The sequence below is a fragment of the Ambystoma mexicanum genome, chromosome 7p (assembly GCF_040938575.1).
Source record: "Ambystoma mexicanum isolate Mex_15411 chromosome 7p, UKY_AmexF1_1, whole genome shotgun sequence".
In the NCBI taxonomy this organism is placed as follows: domain Eukaryota; kingdom Metazoa; phylum Chordata; class Amphibia; order Caudata; family Ambystomatidae; genus Ambystoma; species Ambystoma mexicanum.
In genome coordinates, this window is record NC_090939.1 from 338,100,225 (window position 1) to 338,120,135 (window position 19,911).

Here is a 19,911-nt window from a genome sequence, read left to right on the forward strand (position 1 = left end):
CAGGCGAGAGGCTGCTAATTGCATGCCATTGCGAGTACGCGGGCACGAGCTTAGTGCCATGCCGGTATTGACCCTACCCCCATGCCGGTAAAGACCCCATAAAGACCCTTAGCGGCACCACTGAAAGCGTTGATAGCACTTCCGACCTCCTGCAACACGGCATTAGCGGTCACTGCTACTAGCGGTCACCGTAAATTAACGGAACCGGAAGTAGCGTCATCGCATAGGAACGGGAACGAGCACGGCTGCCATCTTTAAAAACACAATCCATTGCCATCCTCGGCCCCCAGGACCTGCATCCCCACAAGTGCCATACAAAATCAACCAAGACCCCCTGAGAATGCCCAAGGCAATCAAAAAAGGAGCAGAGCGGCTTTGGAATGAGCGATTCACCAATGAGGAGCTCATCATGCTCACTGAGACGCTAGCTGCCAATGCGGAGGTGGTGTTCGCAAATGACATGTGGCGTGTCACCCTAATAAAGAAAAAAGCAATCTGGGCAGATGTGGCCCACAAAGTCAGTGCGGTGGGCACCACCACCCGCACTGTGAAAGATTGCAGGAAGTGGTGGGACGAACTCCGCCTCCATGTGCTGTGGGATGTTTTTACCCATGCATCCAAGCCCTACCATAAAACTGTGCAGTACTGGCATGGAAAACATCATGATGGCCAGAACTCCCCAGAGAGTGCACAGGGAAAACATGAAGAATAGGCGACACCCATTTTTGCTTATGTTGTGAGCACAGGAGGGTACTGCCTAAAACCCCCATTGGGCTACACACACAGTAGCCTGAAACCATTGGGAATGGCAATGCTGATTGCCAAAAAGCAACTCAGAACTGTGGGGAATTCATTTTCTTAATCCCAAAAATGGTTGCAATACCGGTACTCACCACTATCAGAAAGCCAGCGTTTTAAAACCACCAGACTTTTGTGTAAAACTGAACAAATTAAACAAAACCAGGCCAAGGAAAGACTTGCTAAGAGGTGGATACAATGTAAAACTATATTCTGAAATGACTTGAAGGAAGTAATTATTTAATGTATATGTAAAAATTGTAAGTTTGATTTAAACTGGGAACAAAAAGTGACATTTAGCTGAAACCTGGCTTAATGAAACTGGATTCTGCCTGACAACTACCCCTGACAGGAGTTGAAACCTGCTCAGCCACTCTTTCCAGGCCTAGCTGCATCCTGCTGCCTCTTGCCAAAAGGAGTTGACACCTCTCTGATTAGATTAGGGGTGGAGCACCTGGAAACTGGTAGGGACCGAACAATGCAACTTCCTTGACTCAGGCAAATGTTATATTGGGGGCGTCGTAAAATAGCTTCCTCTTGGGAGAAACTGGGGGGCAGCTGTGCCTCTGTGAACAAGCTGGCTTGGGGGAAGTGGATAAACCAGTTTTTCCACCATGTGATGTGGGAAGCCACACCCCTTTTTGACCAGGGCATAATTTTAAAAAGATGGATAATTCATAGTACGGACTTGTCAGAATTATATAAGTAATATCATTATTCTTGTGATTTTTCTGTGCACATTTTTAGAGGTGTTAGGACCCTGTGGTATGTTCCTGGGGATAGTAGCGGAAAAAAGGTTGTTACTCCAAATGTATGCATGTTAAAAATCTGACACTTTATCATCTGTAACCCATATCCCTGGTGCACATTTGTGTAAAATCTGGAAAGGTTTAGAGGTCGTTATCTGGATGAAAAGGGGAAAATTCTGTCATCAGTGGACACAGCATCGTACCAAGACAGGGATCGGGTGGTTTGGTGCTACAGAAAATGTTAACTCGACCTATAATATTAGAAAAATGGTATATAGATAAATATGTATTTGGGTCAGAAATAGATTTTCGGTGCAATCTGACAAGAGGAGGTTCCTATGACCATAAAACCTACAGCATCACTCTGACTCACATTTCCTTCCCCCAATCAAGGAAGAGAGGAGGAATTGGCCAATGATAAGTGAGAGGGGCAGGTTTAGTTATGACCAACGCACACACCCACTTTCCAAAACACATAAAAAGAGACTGCTGGGACAGATAGAGACATTCAATTCCATTTGCTGCGGAGCATGCTGACCGACGACTTCACATCCAGAGATCCAGACTTCAAATCCATCAATCTCCAGAACCTGTAGCAGAAATTAACTCCAGAATTTGTAGCAGAGAGGCCTGAATCCACCATCTGAATCCTCTTCAGCAGGCCTCAAAACCAACCAAACTATTCAACAGCCGGGCGAGCTGTTTGAAATTTGCCAAGAATTTTTGCAAGAACCTGTAGCAGTATCCAGAAAGCAGTGCTGTATCCGGAACCCGAGAGAACCACAAACCGACCGTTGTGAGCAGATCCGGTGCTTGACAGACCCAGAGAGCAGAGCTGACCCAGATAGCCGGGACTTCAGAACCACCCGCCGGAAGTCCCGTCCAACCTGACCAGACCGTGACGAGGCCTATTTCAAATTGATCTTGTGAGTACCTAGCAGAACTGTGCAGAACCAATCTCTTAGTTAAAATAATCTAATCCAAACTATTTTAACCTAAGTAGAACAGCCTCCTAGAAATCGTGTCATCTGTCATTTTTAAAGCTGCACAACTGTCACCTGTCATTTTGAGTTTACTTTAAATCCGAAAAACTACCTTTATTAAAATGTCTGTCTCTCTGGAACCGTTTGGGCTAGGAACGTGGTTTAACTTTCATTTTAAAGCTGTGAATCTAGGCTTTCCAACAAACCTACTCCCTATACTTTGTCCGCAATCGCGAGACACACACTCGCGAAATTTACCGCAATTTGCGATTTTGGCTCAATTTCTCCACTTGTCAAAATAGCAGCTCCATTCTTTCTTTTGTTAAAATCCGTTTGCAACCTGGTAATAACTCATCGAGCATTGCTAAAGTGAGCCTGAACTAATACCAACACGCATCTCCCACTCACCCTGACTCTCTAGAGGCAATTTAAATCAGTTGGCACATTTTCCCATCCATTGCCATCACATTTAAAAAGCATTTTGGGCCTGTGTTTCAAACTCCTACCTGTTTCCTCTAAGCTTGCTGGGGGGAACTGCATTTCGTATTGTATTTGATAGCATTCCTGAGAACTGTATGCTCCTCTTTCCATCTCCTTCCATTTCTTACATTGCATAGGGGAGGGGGGTGAATTGCCAGAGAAAAAGTGATTATCTTATCTTTTGCTAAAATCATATCAAGTATTTCTGTACTGCATTTTATTCCTCATTGCATTTCCTTGAAACCATCAAGCATTTTTTGCTACCTCATCCTCTACACTACTCCTAAGTAACCACATCAGTGTACCCCTGTAACATTATCCATTGTTGATCACGGTCGTATTCTGAAGTGTGATATCAGTTATCAATTTATTTATAAAGTGTGATAGATATATATTGTTGAATTGTCCAAATAAACCTTTTAAATTTGGAGAAAAAAAAAAACCTACTTCTTGGCTCAGGGGGTCGGCGGGATTCTAAGAGGGGGGTGTTATACAAGGGTTGTCATCCAGAGTACTGAACTGGATATAAAAATACATCAATAAGGGTTTTCTTCAGCATCCCAGACTAGGCATTGACTTAGCTGTAGTGTTGATTGAATATCGCTTACAGTACGCAGCATCCTGGCTGCCAATCGGAACCTGGCCATGGCCACAGGAGGCGGTAGAGGATCCCCCATCAAACTGATGGAATGGGAGGAGACCTGCGCGAGCACCATAGGTGTGGAAACTATAGAGGGAGTCGGCGAAATGGAGCGTGGTGCGCCCACATCATCAGATGGAGGTGAGTGTCCACATAAAACACTGCATTGTGAAAGATGAGGTATCCCCCCAAATCTGAACTTTAAATCAGTGCATGGATGCGGCCACAAACATACATGCATATAACCCTGCCCTTGTGAGGGTTGCATCCCAACACACACACATACACGCATCACCACAGACACGTGCCAACCAGACCCATGCATAAATGACCCACCCAACAGTCCTATGACCTGTATGCCTACAAATGAAGTCTAAATGCATAGAACAGCATGATGAACAACATCTGCATGAAGCACATTGACCTATCACCAATGCCATCCCTCTTTTGGCCCCACAGGCTCACAGACTGACAGCGATGAGCAGGACACTGCGACATAGGCTCCCCCCACCAAGAAACAACAGAGGGGAACGGAGGCAGGCAACATCGCGAGCAAATCGAGGGGCACAGGGAGGAGTGCACTCCCGCAGAGGGCCAAACACAGCAAACCAGGCACATCACCAAGACGTGAACCCATGGCAGAAACAGTTGCAGCACCCACTACAGTGATCCCCCCAATACACAAACCAACCACGGAGGGCCACTGTCTGCTGCCAACAGTTCCATTGGTGAGGCAGCAGCCACAGCACCGCTGTCTGATGTTGAGGACACTTGTGACTTGGCCAGGCAGGAGCACACCGTCAGCCCCCAGCAATCAAAAGAAACAAGCCCACGCCCCACATCACAATCCAGCAGCCATGCCAAGTGTGGCAATGAAATGGTGGCAGGGAGCTGGAGTCCACCGGTGTCCTCACCTGATTCTGGACCCATAGAACAAGTAGCGGCACCCACCCCACGAGCAACACACAGTGGCCATGACATGGCCATCATCAGACAGCGGCAGGAGGAGATAACAGCGCTGGTTGGCCGGCATGTTGATGAGACAGCACGTTTAAGGGAGGAGTGCAGAGAGAATGCAAGGGAGTTCAGACAGGGCATGGAAGCCTGCCCCAACAGGCTCTGCGGGGAAATGGCACTAGTGAGGCAGGTCCTCACACGCATAGCTGACGCTATGGATAGACAGAACCCCCCCACCGCAACAAGAACAACCATGCACCACCTCCTCTGCCAGCTCAAGGCAGACGAGCCCCCGGCAGATGTCCTTGCGATCTTTGCGGCCACCCAACAGTCCTACGACCTGTATGCCTACAAATGAAGTCTAAATGCATAGAACAGCATGATGAACAACATCTGCATGAAGCACATTGACCTATCACCAATGCCATCCCTCTTTTGGCCCCACAGGCTCACAGACTGACAGCGATGAGCAGGACACTGCGACATAGGCTCCCCCCACCAAGAAACAACAGAGGGGAACCGAGGCAGGCAACATCGCGAGCAAATCGAGGGGCACAGGGAGGAGTGCACTCCCGCAGAGGGCCAAACACAGCAAACCAGGCACATCACCAAGCCGTGAACCCATGGCAGAAACAGTTGCAGCACCCACTACAGTGATCCCCCCAATGCACAAACCAACCACGGAGGGCCACTGTCTGCTGCCAACAGTTCCATTGGTGAGGCAGCAGCCACAGCACCGCTGTCTGATGTTGAGGACACTTGTGACTTGGCCAGGCAGGAGCACACCGTCAGCCCCCAGCAATCAAAAGAAACAAGCCCACGCCCCACATCACAATCCAGCAGCCATGCCAAGTGTGGCAATGAAATGGTGGCAGGGAGCTGGAGTCCATCGGTGTCCTCACCTGATGCTGGACCCATAGAACAAGTAGCGGCACCCACCCCACGAGCAACACACAGTGGCCATGACATGGCCATCATCAGACAGCGGCAGGAGGAGATAACAGCGCTGGTTGGCCAGCATGTTGATGAGACAGCACGTTTGAGGGAGGAGTGCAGAGAGAATGCAAGGGAGTTCAGACAGGGCATGGAAGCCTGCACCAACAGGCTCTGCGAGGAAATGGCACTAGTGAGGCAGGTCCTCACACGCATAGCTGACGCTATGGACAGACAGAACCCCCCCACCGCAACAAGAACAACCATGCACCTCCTCCTCTGCCAGCTCAAGGCAGACAAGCCCCCAGCAGATGTCCTTGCAATCTTTGCGGCACACACCCTTCCAACCCCCTAATGGTGGGAGTGGGGATGGGAAATAGGGTCAGCCCAATGTAGCTGATACTTGTACAGTAAGACAACAACGTTGTACCAGCCATAAATGGGGTTGTTGTGGGGGGAGGGGGGAAAGGGTGTTTTGGGAGTGTTGTGGGGGGAGGAGGGGAAAGGGTGTTTTGGGAGTGTTGTGGGGGGAGGAGGGGAAAGGGTGTTTTGGGAGTGTTGTGGGGGTAGGGGGGAAAGGGGTTTTTGGGAGTGTTGTGGGGGAGGGGGGAAAGGGTGTTTTGGGAGTGTTGTGGGGGAGGGGAAAAGGGTGTTTTGGCAGTATTGTGGGGGAGGGAGAAAGGGTGTTTTGGGAGTGGTGTTGGGGGAGGGGGGAAAGGGTGTTTGAGTGGTTGGGGCCATGCACTTTTTTACCACATAATATATTAAATACACTGGTGACAAGTTAAAACACAGGTTGGTCCTTATCATTGTGTAGGTGAGCTTTATTGGGGGACAGGGCCCAGTGTGCGCTTCACCACAAAATCCAGTGGACAAATGCCCACATCCATTCAACAGAGTAGGACCATGTGAATCAGAATATTTGGTTGATCAGATGCTGACGCACAGCACGTCCCTCTTGGGCATCATCTCCTGCATGACCTGCAGACCCGTCTCCTCCCTCCTCATCCTCATCCTCATCCTCATCAGGTGGTTGCATTTCAGTGTCAGGGGGCATTGGCACATTCCGTTTGATACACATATTGTGCAGCATGACACATGCCATGGTGATCTTGGCCACCTTCTCATGGCCGTACAGGGGTGCCCCACCCGACCTGCTGAGGCACCGGAACCGTGTCTTCAAAAGGCCAAATGGCTGCTCATTTACAATGCGGGTACGGGTATGTGCACAATTGTATTCCTCTTCGTGCCTGTTCTGTGGGTTCCGTACAGGGGTAAGAAGCCACCTCTTCAGGGGATAGCCAGCATCACCTGCATGGGTGCAAGAATGCGGATGTGTTACTGTTTACATCAAGTGGAACCTGTACATATCACTCAAATCAACTTTGCATTGTGATTGGCATCTACAAATCCCAGCATGCATGGAGATGATCAGTGTAAATGCAATGTGAGAGGGTGAGCTAGTCCTTGCAAGTGGACATGCACCATGCATGCCTCCAGAAGTTATTGCCATGTTCTGGGTGAGGACAGGTCATTAGTGCTTCTGGCCCCAGGCAAGGTCTCTACCACACTGCTAGTGTACTGCCATTCTGAAATCGATGTCCCCATGCTGTGAAGCGGCACTTCAGTAGTGGTGTACGGGTGTGGTTCAGTACAATGGCTACATGTGATCCCTTTGTGAAAACATAAAAATAATATGAGGCTGGGAAGCCCAAAAAGAAACACACCAACACAGGTTACAAAGAACATACAAGTGCTTTATTTAAAAGCTACAACAGTTACCAAAGTCAATTGACAAACGGATAGCTATTCAGCTCTCAGAGTAACGTAACAAACTTCAACAAAGGTTCGATGTATTAGTAAGAGAGACCGTACATTGGAATTCTTGGGTCTTTTATATGATTTGTCCAGCCCTTGGCCAACCCTCTCGCGGGTTAACCTTTATAGGAGTCGGGCCTATGGGTTCCTAGCCAGGTCAATCCTATAATATATGCATTTTGATTAGTTTCACTGATATAGTTGTACATTTACACATAGGTCAACAATAGGACAAGGTCTCAGTTCGCAACCCCGACAAGTGGCCTGCAGGCATATTAATTATTCATGTGTACGCAGGTCACAACGGCCAGAATCTTACTCAGAATGTCATTCGGCCTCCATTTTGATGTTCAGGGTGACTTCCACATTACAAGAGAACCTAAAATGGCAGCTTAATCCAAGATGGCGACTTACATTACTTTCTCTAGTTCAAAACCCTTGCCGCGGAGTTTATTCGCATATGTTGTTTAGACGACTTGGCATAGGCCAACATACATACAATTGCTGCGATAGGAGTCATAATATTGTTTCAATTCCGACAAACCCTCCTTTTGGCCTATGCCAAGTGCTAATATCATTTCTAATATTTTTGTAAATAACTCCATGCATTGTCGTCTGTACATCCTGAATCATTTTCTGTAATGTCTATAGCCATTAGGTCGTTCATCAGAACCTCTTGTAACACAAACTCTTTAGATTGTGTATCTGGGGCATACATTTTGTGCCCTTCTGTGCTCACCGCTTGAGCACAACACCCCCCTAGCATTGCACATATACTAGGTAGACATTGGAAACAGCAACAAAGGAATAGCAGGATTCCCAAAATAACCAAGATAACAGAAAGCACCTTCCAACCCCAGGATCGTAGAGAATCCCAGAACCAGGCGCTAATATTCCAATCTCCTACAGGAACATGCACCTCAGAACTAAGGATGTGCAAGTTCTGTATTGCTTTGAAAATTGTCGGTGAGGAATCTGGTACGAAAACACAGCAAGCGGACCCCACTAATTTGCATACTCCACCACGTTCTGCCAGAATGACATCTAATGCCATCCGATTTTGGAGTGCTACCAATCTTATTGCCTTTTGTTCTAGTGTCATACTGTAGAGTATATCCGTGGTCCGGTTGATGGTTCTCTCCAGTACCTTTGCTAGTCCCCTAATATTTTCAGAATTTGCTATCTGTCCCCAAAATGGCACAACTGATTTCGCTATATCTCCCAATACTTGCCCAGGGGTATCTCCATCCTCGTCCCGCTGTGGGCGAGCCTTAGAAACTTCCAATGTACTAGCTATAAATACCCCAGGTAACAGGATTCCTAAATAACAGGTTCCCTGCCAATCCTTGGGCAACCAGGGAAATGCTGAACTACCACAAACGAAATAAACAGGCCCCCTACATACAGAGGCCTGTTCTCCCCAGTCAAATTTACAATGTTTATACAACCTTCAAAAACTCCCATTGGTCGAGGGCCATTTATTTGTACACAAAAGGGGACTGAATCGGGGCTTTGATTGATAGAGTAGGAAGGAGGCACAGCGTCCTTATTGCCTATCGGAGCCATTTTAAAGTAAATCAGAGTTTGAAAAGGAAGAGATAGTTTATCAGATGGCCTAATAGAAGCAACATTAGGTTTACTTCTATTTGCAAAAAGCGAGCATCCCAGGGGAGTCAATTCACGTTTCTCAAAGTCATTTAAATTAGTTCCATCAAAGTTCCCTGGGATGCTATCATTCCAACGGCCAAAGAATAGTGCTCTAAGAGAGGCATAGCAAGCAGTCGTTAAAGGTAAAGGGTGAATATACCATCCTAGCCCCTTGTTCCCATGTTGCGGTAAATGAGTACAAAACCAGCAATTACTCTTATTAAAGATGGCATGCGTTGAATTCATTATTATCATTAAAGTGTTATTATGGTACTTTCGTCTATGCTGGGAGTCTCTAGGCGACAGAGTATGAAGGTGTACAGAGGGAGTCAAAGCAGTAGGTACAATTTCAATTGGCAGTAGAGGTTTTAGAGGGTAAATTTCTTCGAAGTACCAGAGTCCCACAGCAGTAACTATACAAATTCCAATTATTAGTAACACAACACAGCAATACGTTTTCGGGGCCCAGGCACATTGTTCGTTGTCCAAGTTGGTCACCCCCTTATTTAGAAGTCCAGTGTGGGGAGCAGCGGTGGAGGTGGCAGGCATCGTAGTTTCTCAATCGACGACCCCAATGTTCGTTGCTGGCGACACTACGGTCGCGCGACTTCTTAGTCCTTCCCAGCCCTAGCCAGCAGAATCCCTTTTCTTTTTTCCTTTTGTTCGAAAGGAACTTTCTTTTACAAGAGAAAACTTTCAATCACTTCTTCTTTCCCAATGCACGGAAAAGACCCGTGCCGTAGTTCTATCTTCTTCGTCGAAGGTTGTACCTGGTGGTACCCAGAACTGTTTGATCCGGAAACAAGGCGACGTCACTTCCTGAGGGAAGTGATGTATCGGAGGCGACAGAAGTCGCAGAACTTGAAACAATGTTTTCCGGAAATGACTTTTTCAAAGAGTGCGGAGACGAAATGGACTGTTCCCCAAGCTTCATGGGCTCAGAGGAATTCTCTGACACACTCACAGTGCTGTTTGCTACTCCAGGATCAGAGATTGTAGCATCAGCGAGGGGTTCTGCTTCTTCTGTAACGTGTGGCGTTGGGTGAGGAAGTTTCTTGACATGCGTCACGTGGATCCAATGTTTTTTCCCAGCCACCCGCGCTGCTGTCTGAGTGACCAACAGCACCTGGTAGGGTCCCCTCCAGCGAGGAGCGAGACAACAAGACCTTTCGTAGGCCTTCACTAGGACCCAACTTCCAGGCTGAATATCGTGTCCTGGGCCCGTAAACCGTACAGGTAAAGCTGATTGGACCTGATGATAAATGAGATACAGATTTTTACAGTACTGGTTACAGTAGTCTACAAGCAATACATTTTCTACCTTCCTCAATGCTTTAGGCTTCGGAAGACCCCAAATGTTAGCAGGTCTCCCCATCACTACCTCAAATGGAGAAAGCCCAGTCTTAGTTTGAGGTGTGGTACGCATAGCTAACAAAACAATAGGTAAGGCATCTGGCCATTTCAATTTGGTGTCGGCACAAGTTTTTGCAAGCTTATTCTTTAAGATACCGTTATGTCTCTCTACCAACCCAGCACTTTGAGGGTGTCTAGCCTAGTGAAATCGCTTTTCAATGTGTAACGCTGTGCATATCTGCAAAATTACTGCTGCAACAAAATGGGGACCATTGTCCGACCAAATTACCCTCGGAAGCCCAAATCGTGGAAAGAATTCTTTTACCATAGTCTTTGCAGTGGTCATGGCAGTAGCATCTTTAACGGGGAAAGCCTCGACCCATTTACTAAAAGCACAAATAATCACAAGAACATATTTTAGATTGTTACACCGTTCCATCTCAATAAAATCAAAGTGGATGACCTCGAAGGGAACAGTAGGGGGCCCAAATCTTCCCCTTGGAGTTACTGTCCCCTTCCCCACATTGTGCTGTAAGCAAATCATACAATTCTGAACATGGCGCTGTGCAATCTTCGAAATTTTATCATTCACCCAGACTTGTTCTATCATTTTCGTGATCTGTTGAGCACACACATGCGTAGGACCGTGTGCCATCGTAACCATTGCCAGCACATATGAATCAGGGAGCAACCATTTTCCTTCAGATGTATTCACCCAACACCATTCATCATCATCCAGTTTCCCCATCCCTTCGGCCCACCTTTTAGACTCTTCTATTGTGGCATCAGTTTGAATATCTCGCACAGACCCAATACCCTCATCCATTACATAGGCATTTTTTGTTTCCCTTAGAGCATACATGTCTGCGCTAAAGTCTGTGGCCGTTTGCCTGGCTATCTGGTCAGCAAAAGCGTTCCCTTTTCCCACATCATCTATGACCTTACGATGTGCTGCACATTTCATGATTGCTAACTGCCTAGGGAGTGAGAGTGCCCAGAGCAATTGCACTATCAGGGGACCGTGCTGAATCTTGATCCCATGTGGGTTAGGAACCCTCTCTCTGACCAGAGCATCCCGAAGTTGTGAGCCACCCCAAAGGCATACTGGCTATCAGTATATACATTTACTATACGCCCTTCGGAGAGTTCACAAGCTCGGGTCAAAGCTATAATCTCTGCGGCCTGCGCAGAGTTATGCGGAATTCTCTTAGTTTCAACAACCGTACCCAACGTAGTAACTGCGTAAGCAGCTGTAGATGTACCATCTGGAAGTTTGAAGCAGGAGCCATCACAAAACAGCTGCCTTTCTGCATTGTCCAAAGGAGTATCTATAAGGTCTATCCTGCCCTTCGTTTCCTGTTCAGTGGTATACAGGCAGTCATGTAATTCTTTGTCACCGCAAACAGTATTTTGCGGGAAAGCTAGAAGTTCAGCCGGATTAAGAACACAACACCTCTTAATTTGAATGTGAGGGGCAAACAGAATTAATTCCTACCTTGTCAACCGTGCAGAGGTGAGGTGTTGCGTTTGAGTTTTATTCAATAGGACATCTGCAGAGTGAGGTACCATCAAAACTAAATCATGGCCTAGGACCATTCCCTCACTCTGTTTTATGGACGCGGCAGCAGCAGCGACAGCTCGCAAACATCTCGGCAAAGCGCATGCGACAGGATCAAGGGCGGAGGAGTAGTAGCCGCACAGCCTATTCTTCCCTCCATGTTCCTGCGTTAACACAGCCAAAGCACATCCATCACATTCATGCACAAACAACACAAAGGCCTTGTCATAATTTGGAGTACCCAGAACCGGTGCACAGCATAACGCGGTTTTGAGAAGCTCAAATGATCATTGATGTTCCGATTTCCATGGCAGTGGCAGAGAAATGCCCTTCTTCGTCAAAGGTTTTATCACTAGTGAAAAGTTCGGGATCCACAACCTACAGTAAGAAGCCATACCTATTAAGGCTCTGACTTCCTTCTGCGTATTTGGAACAGACATGCCAGAAATGTGTTTTATTCTTTCAGGTGTCAATCTTCTCCCCTCCTTTGACAGGAGGTAACCTAAATAGGCGACCTCCTGGCAACAATATTGGAATTTCTTGAGCGAAGCTTTATGACCGTTTTCGGCCAGATGAATAAGTAACAATACAGTGCCTTCTTTACAAGCACTTTCAGAATCTGCAGCCAAAAGCAAATCATCGACATACTGAAGTAGTGTACAAGTAGATGGCAATTCAAGGGTGTCAAGCTGTTCTTTCAAAGCTCTACTATAAATGCTAGGACTTTCAGTATACCCTTGAGGTGCCCGAGTAAATGTGAATGAACGTCCCCCCAAGGTGAACGCAAACAAATATCTACTCTCCTTGTGGATAGGAATGCTAAAGAAAGCATTCTTTAAATCCACAACACTAAAGTGCGTAGCCGTAGCAGGGATCATTGTTAGTATCGTTGTTACATCAGGCACAATTGGAAATTGTGGGGCGACAACTTTGGTAATAGCACGAAGATCAATTATGAACCGGCATGGGATTGCATTGTCGCCTTTCTTGTATACAGGCAAAATCGGGCTGTTACATAAACTACCTGCAATCTCCTCGATCACCCCTCGGTGCACACAATCGGAGACAATGCACTTCAAAGCACGCTCGCCCTCAACTGATATTTTATATTGCAGAATGCGTGGTAGTTTAACTCCATGTTTCAAAACTATTTTAACTGGCTCAATCTGTAGTACCCCAACATCATTGTCGTCAACCGCCCATAAACATTCCGGGACAACACTAAACTCAGGAGGCAATGGTCGGGTCAGAAACTGGGAACTGGGAAGTTGCTGTGGTGAAACCGTCAGTCGTACTCCATCAGAGGAACAATGAATTACTGCATTCAGTTTCTTTAACAAATTTAACCCCAGCAAATTCTCTCCACAGTTCGAAGTCAGAAGGAAGGGACAATGGTCCGTAAAGGGACCCAACGAAACAGACACCGGCGAAGAAACCGGACAAACAATTGGTATATCAGAAAACCCTACAGAAACATTTGTTTGCCCTGACAGTGGAATGTTTGGAACCCGGGAATGATCAATGGAGCACTTCTGTGCTCCAGTGTCTATCAAAAACTGATGTTTCCTATTCCCCACTAACAATTCAACGTATGGACCTTTCTGATTAACGGGAATAGGTGAAGGTTCCAAACCCTGCTTCGGGCAGTCCTAACGAAACAAAATGTTATCGGAAGGAAACTCTTCAGAAAGGTAGGCAGCAGAAGGGTGATCAAATATGTTTCTTGCGTCCACACTCGAAGTCTGATTTTCCCGTGAAAAAGGTTGCTGAGGATCTTGTGAAAACTGACCTCTATCCGGGCCCCCTGCTCCAGGGCGACCTCTAGGTCGTCTACCCATACTCCCAAAAGCATTGTTTGACCTTTGTCAAAGGACGGGGCACTGTTCTCGCCAATGACCTTCCTGGCGGCAATAGGCACATTGATTAACATTTACAGGACCCAAAGGAGCGTTTCCTTTTGGGACATACTGACCTCTGGTCTGTGACGTACCTCCTCTGGGATTTCTAACAATTTGTTGTAACAATACTTTAGTCTTCAAGTCTCCTTTCCTCTTCTCTATTTTCTCCTTTTCATTATTCACACAGTTCTCATAATACTGAGCCATGTGCAAAACTTCAGATTGGGACTTCGCCTGCCAAGCGCTCTCAGAGGTCATAATCTGTGACTGGATGTCGGGCAACAATCCAAGTACAAATTTGTCCACAAACAACATTTTTCCAGACTCTGTGCCCAAGTCCTGTCCACTGAAGTCAGAAAATACCTGTTCGAATCTATTAAAGAATTCGGTGGCACCTTCATTTTTTCATTGAACACAGGCCGTAAGCTTGTCCCAAATAATTATTTTCTCTAGAATTATAGTTTTCAATTTTGCGACAATTCTATCAGGCAAAGTAAGTATTACCTGAAATGGTTTCTCACCAGCTGGCCTTTCCCTATCAAACCTAGTCATGTTAGCCCACGTATCGCCCAACCCTGGCACATCGTCTATGGTCCGGACCTGCTTCCATAAATCTATGGGTAGGAGTACAGTGAATAGCAAGTCAATATCACTTAAGGTGAACACAGAGGACTGCTAAACAGACTCTATCTTTTTGTAAAACCCTGTCGGGTTTTTCCTGATATCGGGAATTGATTGTCTAATAGCGTTCACTTCCTGTCGTGAGAACGGGACGTGAACAAATTGTGATACATAATGTGCAGGGATATCCACAGCTGGTGCACCAGTCCCAGCGTTAGCGGGAATCTCAACTTTTGGGACAAATGTCGGAGGAACCTCTATCATAGGCAACTGAGATATAGGTAACTCCGACCGCTTATTAAGCAACAGAGCCAGGTCGAGCGCTAAGGCAGTCGAAGAAGTGTCGGGCGAAAAAGCCCTTTTACAAATTCTCAATAACTCCATAGGACAACTAACCTTCTTCCTTACACATTCTGCCTGCAGGTACTGTAGCATTACCTGAATCACCTTCCTCTGCATTTCTACTGTATACTGACTATACGTGTCATATACTTCATCTGGCTGTATCGATGAATCCGAGATCCATCGAATCGCATCTTTGGTACAAAATCGTACTTCCTCAGGTGCCGATCTACGACACGGAAGGAACCGTTTCTGCACATACATACTGTCGTCTTCATCATCCTCATCTCGTGATTTCTCAAAGTCCCTCCTATACTCAAACAATCTTTCAACATGACCATGTACTTTCTCCTCTGTGTCCCTCGAAAGTGCTAAAGCATTTAGATCCCTCACCCCTTGTGGGAGATCCGAATTTTGTAATCTACCCCACATCACACATAAATGAGTCCCCAAACCTTCGATAAAAACATTTTTCTCGGGAAAATTGTTCAAATTTGATAATGTGGAAAAAACGTTAAATTGATCACCTTTCTCCATACAGTGCTTAGCCCATGTAAATAATTCCCGTTTCTTGTCTGCGGAAACAGTATTACGAGTGACAATCTTTGACCCCGCACCCTGATCAACTTCAGTCAATACAGAACCACTCGGGAGCGGAGGTGCGGGCAAATTCAATGGGGGTGCAACTATCGGCGCAAGAGGAAGGGGTGGCAGAATAGGTGGAGGAACAACAACTAAAGGAATAGGAACAATAGGTTGTACAGGGGGAACAGGAATAACAGCAGGAACAACATCAGGAATGGGCAGGGCACCTGGGAGAGGATCATACGGAGGTGGCGCAGAGGCCCCAGGCCTGCATTCGTTTAACAATTTTTCAATAAATTCTTCAGAAACATGGAAATCTTTAGAGGGATACATTTTCTGGATACCTAGTGAGAAAGCCCTTTCCATATTTTTTTACTGACTCCGAATGTTTATCCTTATCATATAACAATGCCTTTTCGGCATTTGTTTTATGACGGCGTGCATGTTTATCCCTACTTTTAAGCTGCTGCAACGCTTCTTTTTTCCAATTCTGCAAAACATCAAATGCTGCAGGTCTGGGCCTTCTTTTTTAGCAAGACCGATTCTAGGTATTCAATACGGGGGATCTCGAAACTACCATTGATTGGCCACTGAAATTCGGAGGCATGTCTGGTTTGTCTGTGCCAAATATCATTAAATACTATACTTCCAATGCCATACTTACAGTACATAGTATATGCCGGCGACCCCTCTTGTGGTGCCGGGCGGCGAAATTCCAAAGGTTGTCGATCGCTGCGGAACAGAGCCCTAAAGCAGCTAGACAATTTCCCAGGCATTTCACAAAAAATTGGTGTTACCTGGTCAGTAATTGTGTCTGCAGATACAATACGCCAAATTCAAATTGTCAGGGTTAAATTAAGAGCCGGGTCACAACTGCACCTGACCAAACCTAAGGAGAACCGTACGGTTTACCAAAGAACTTACCTAACAAATTTTACCTTGTGTTTGGTGGTTTTGACAAATCTGCCCGCCTCAAAAAATGGACCCTCGTCAAGATGCCGTGTCAGACCACACGACTATCGTCCAAGGATCGGATCGTGCAGCGCTGCCGAGGTATCGCGTCTCGTTCTGTCGGGCCCGCAGTATCACACCGTCCGATCCCGGTTTGATAGTCTGCGTCAACCTTCAATGATCCGGCATCAATCTTGTGGGTCCCTATTCGGGCGCCAACTGTGAAAACCTAAAAATAATATGAGGCTGGGAAGCCCAAGAAGAAACACACCTACACAGGTTACAAAGAACATACAAGTGCTTTATTTAAAATCTACAACAGTTACCAAAGTCAATTGACAAACGGATAGCTATTCGGCTCGCAGAGTAACGTAACGAACTTCAACAAAGGTTCGATGCATTAGTAAGAGAGACCGTACATTGGAATTCTTGGGTCTTTTATATGATTTGTCCAGCCCTTGGCCAACCCTCTCGCGGGTTAACCTTTATAGGAGTCGGGCCTATGGGTTCCTAGCCAGGTCAATCCTATAATAAATGCATTTTGATTAGTTTCACTGATATAGTTGTACATTTACACATAGGTCAACAATAGGACAAGGTCTCAGTTCGCAACCCCGACAAGTGGCCTGCAGGCATATTAATTATTCATGTGTACGGAGGTCACAACGGCCAGAATCTTACTCAGAATGTCATTCAGCCTCCATTTTGATGTTCAGGGTGACTTCCACATTACAAGAGAACCTAAAATGGCGGCTTAATCCAAGATGGCGACTTAGATTACTTTCTCTAAGGTCAAAACCCTTGCCGCAGAGTTTGTTCGCATATGACGTTTAGACAACTTGGCGTAGGCCAACATACATACAATTGCTGCGATAGGAGGCTTAATATTGTTTGAAACCGACACCTTAGTATGCAGTCAAGGGCACATATCTGTTGTGATGTTGTTCAGCGCACATTTCCATTTTGCATATTGGCTGCATGTTGCTGCTTTGTGTCATATAGGGTATGGTATGATTTGCAAGTGGATAGAGATGTCATGTTTGGCGTATTGGATTGATTCCTTTGTTGTGCAGCTTCCAACTTGCATGTGGTTTTGTGTCTGGTCCATTGTGGGCTGCCTTGGTGGACATTGGCGTACATCTGTATGTCCATTTATACTACAGACGACAGTCCACACCCAGTAGAAGTATGCATCTCTTCCCCCCCAATCACACCCAGTAGGAGTATGCATCTCTTCCCCCCAATCACACCCAGTAGGAGTATGCATCTCTTCCCCCCAATCACACCCAGTAGGAGTATGCATCTCTCCCCCCCGTTCACACCCATTAGGAATATGCATCTCTCCCACCCAATCACACCCAGTTGGAGTATGCATCTCTTCCCCCCCCAATCACACCCAGAAGGAGTATGCATCTCTCCTCCCCAATCACACCCAGTAGGAGTATGCATCTCTTCCCCCCCCAATCACACCCAGTAGGAGTATGCATCTCTCCCCCCAATCACTATCCACATCACACTGCCATGTGCTTGCCAAGCTACTCACCAAGTAGCCACACACGTAGTCCAGCATGTCGCTCCATGTAGCGTGGTATCGTTGAGTTCCACAGGACGATTGAATCATGGATATCGGGCACAGCAATGTGTGATTATCTTGTTTGAGTCACATAGCATTTGGACATTGATGGAGTGGTATTGCTTTCTGTTTTAGTAAAATGCCTCATTGTCATCTGGTACCACCAACTCCACATGGGTACAGTCGATGGCCCCGATGCAACTTGGGATGCCTGCCAGTGAATAGAAGCCAACTTTGGTGTTAGAGATCTCCTGGGCAGTCTGTGGCAGGGATATGTGTTCATTTGTGTGCTTCAGGAGGGCATCAAGCACCTGGTTCAGCGTGTGTGAAAATACTGGTTGTGCTATGCTATGCATCTGCCGTACCATATGCTGGTAGGTGCCTGTGGTCAGGAAGTGGAGCACAGTTACCACCTTCAGTAGAGGGGGGATTGCAGTACGGATGTCTATGAGGCTCACAATGTTGTCATGTATCATGTCTACAATGGTGGTGATGGTATCCCGGTCCAGATGGTACAGGGTGTGTATCTGCTCAGGGGTTAGGTTGAATGGACTGGCTCTGATCCTGGGGATTGGTGGCTGCCTCTGGGGTATGACTAGGTGCACTAGCAGGGCTTGCTGGGCCTGTCTCGCACTCCTCCTCCTCCTCCTCCTGCGTCTCCTCTGTGCTGCCTGTTGTTGTTGGTGCTGCAATGCAATCATGTCCTCCAGCCCATGTAATGCTGCTAGTATTGGAACCATCTTGGTGTGGGAAGGGGTGTGGGAATGGGTGTGGTGTGCACCTTTTGTGCTGCCCCAGTCTCCATTGCCTCTAACTGTGCTGATTGTTGCCACCTGTGGCAGGTGGGAACACTGCTCATGTCTCTTAACGGGTGGTCCGCGATGCCGGTATTTCCTCCATGCCGGTATGGCCTTTTTTGGCCAAATGATTGCCGCTATTTGCGGGCCCGCATGGCTTGTGATGGTCTGCTATTAGCGCCATGCCGCTATTTGCGTCATGAGTGGTTGCGCGCCCGCGAACTGCATGCTATTAGAGGCACCGTTCTTAGCGTTGCCGCTATTACCAGTTACCCGGGACGTAATAAGCAAGGGAATTTAGCGATACCGTTAATCCCTTACCGGTATCTTTATTCCCTTACCGCCATCCGTGTAATGAGGCCCATAGAGTGTATGGATTCCACAGGTCTTTCTGTATATTAATGTTGTAGGACAAATGACAGAATAACACTTACCTAATATGTATGGGTGAAAGAATGGACTGGTACTAAACTTTTGAATACTTGGGAATTATGTTTCATGGCTGTCTTAGAGAGGATGACTATCTGCGGAAATAGTCGATACAGATCCAACAGTCATGTTTTGCACTTTTTTACTTTGTATACGTTACTGGAAGCTAACCAATCAAATCAATGTTGATGGTATGTCAGGTTAAGACTATTAACTGCCTATGGCCCTCAATACGAGTCTGCCATTAACCCGCCGGGTTACCGGCAGACTCACCTTACCATTTCCACCGCCTGTTATCCCAGTGCAACGCAGAAATTACAGGTGGTGGAGGAACAGTAAGTTCCCATTCCAGTGGAGTCCCATGGGACTCCATGGGTATGGGAAACCAGAAGCACAGGCACAGTTGATAATGGTGCCTGTGCTTCAGGAAAAAGCTGCCGGTAGGGGCCAGAACTACCGGCAGGTCAGGCCTGCCACTAGGTCACAGCCCCTACCAGCAGTTTCAGAGTAACCCAGTACAGAAAAGTGCTGGTAACTTTGTTACCGGCACCTTCATTTCCAGACCGGCTCACTTATAATGAGGGCATATAGTGGGAGGCTATAGTACCACTCATAGCCGCAACAATGCCAGGATGAAAAGAATGAACTGCAAGGTGGGAAGAAGCTGGAAATATGCCTTTTCCTGCTATTCATCCAGCTCTGGAACAAGTTACCATGGCAGACAAAACTAACCACCTCCTTTCTACACTTCATGAAAACCCTAAAGACTATGTTCTTCAAAGAACCTCCTTTCAATCAC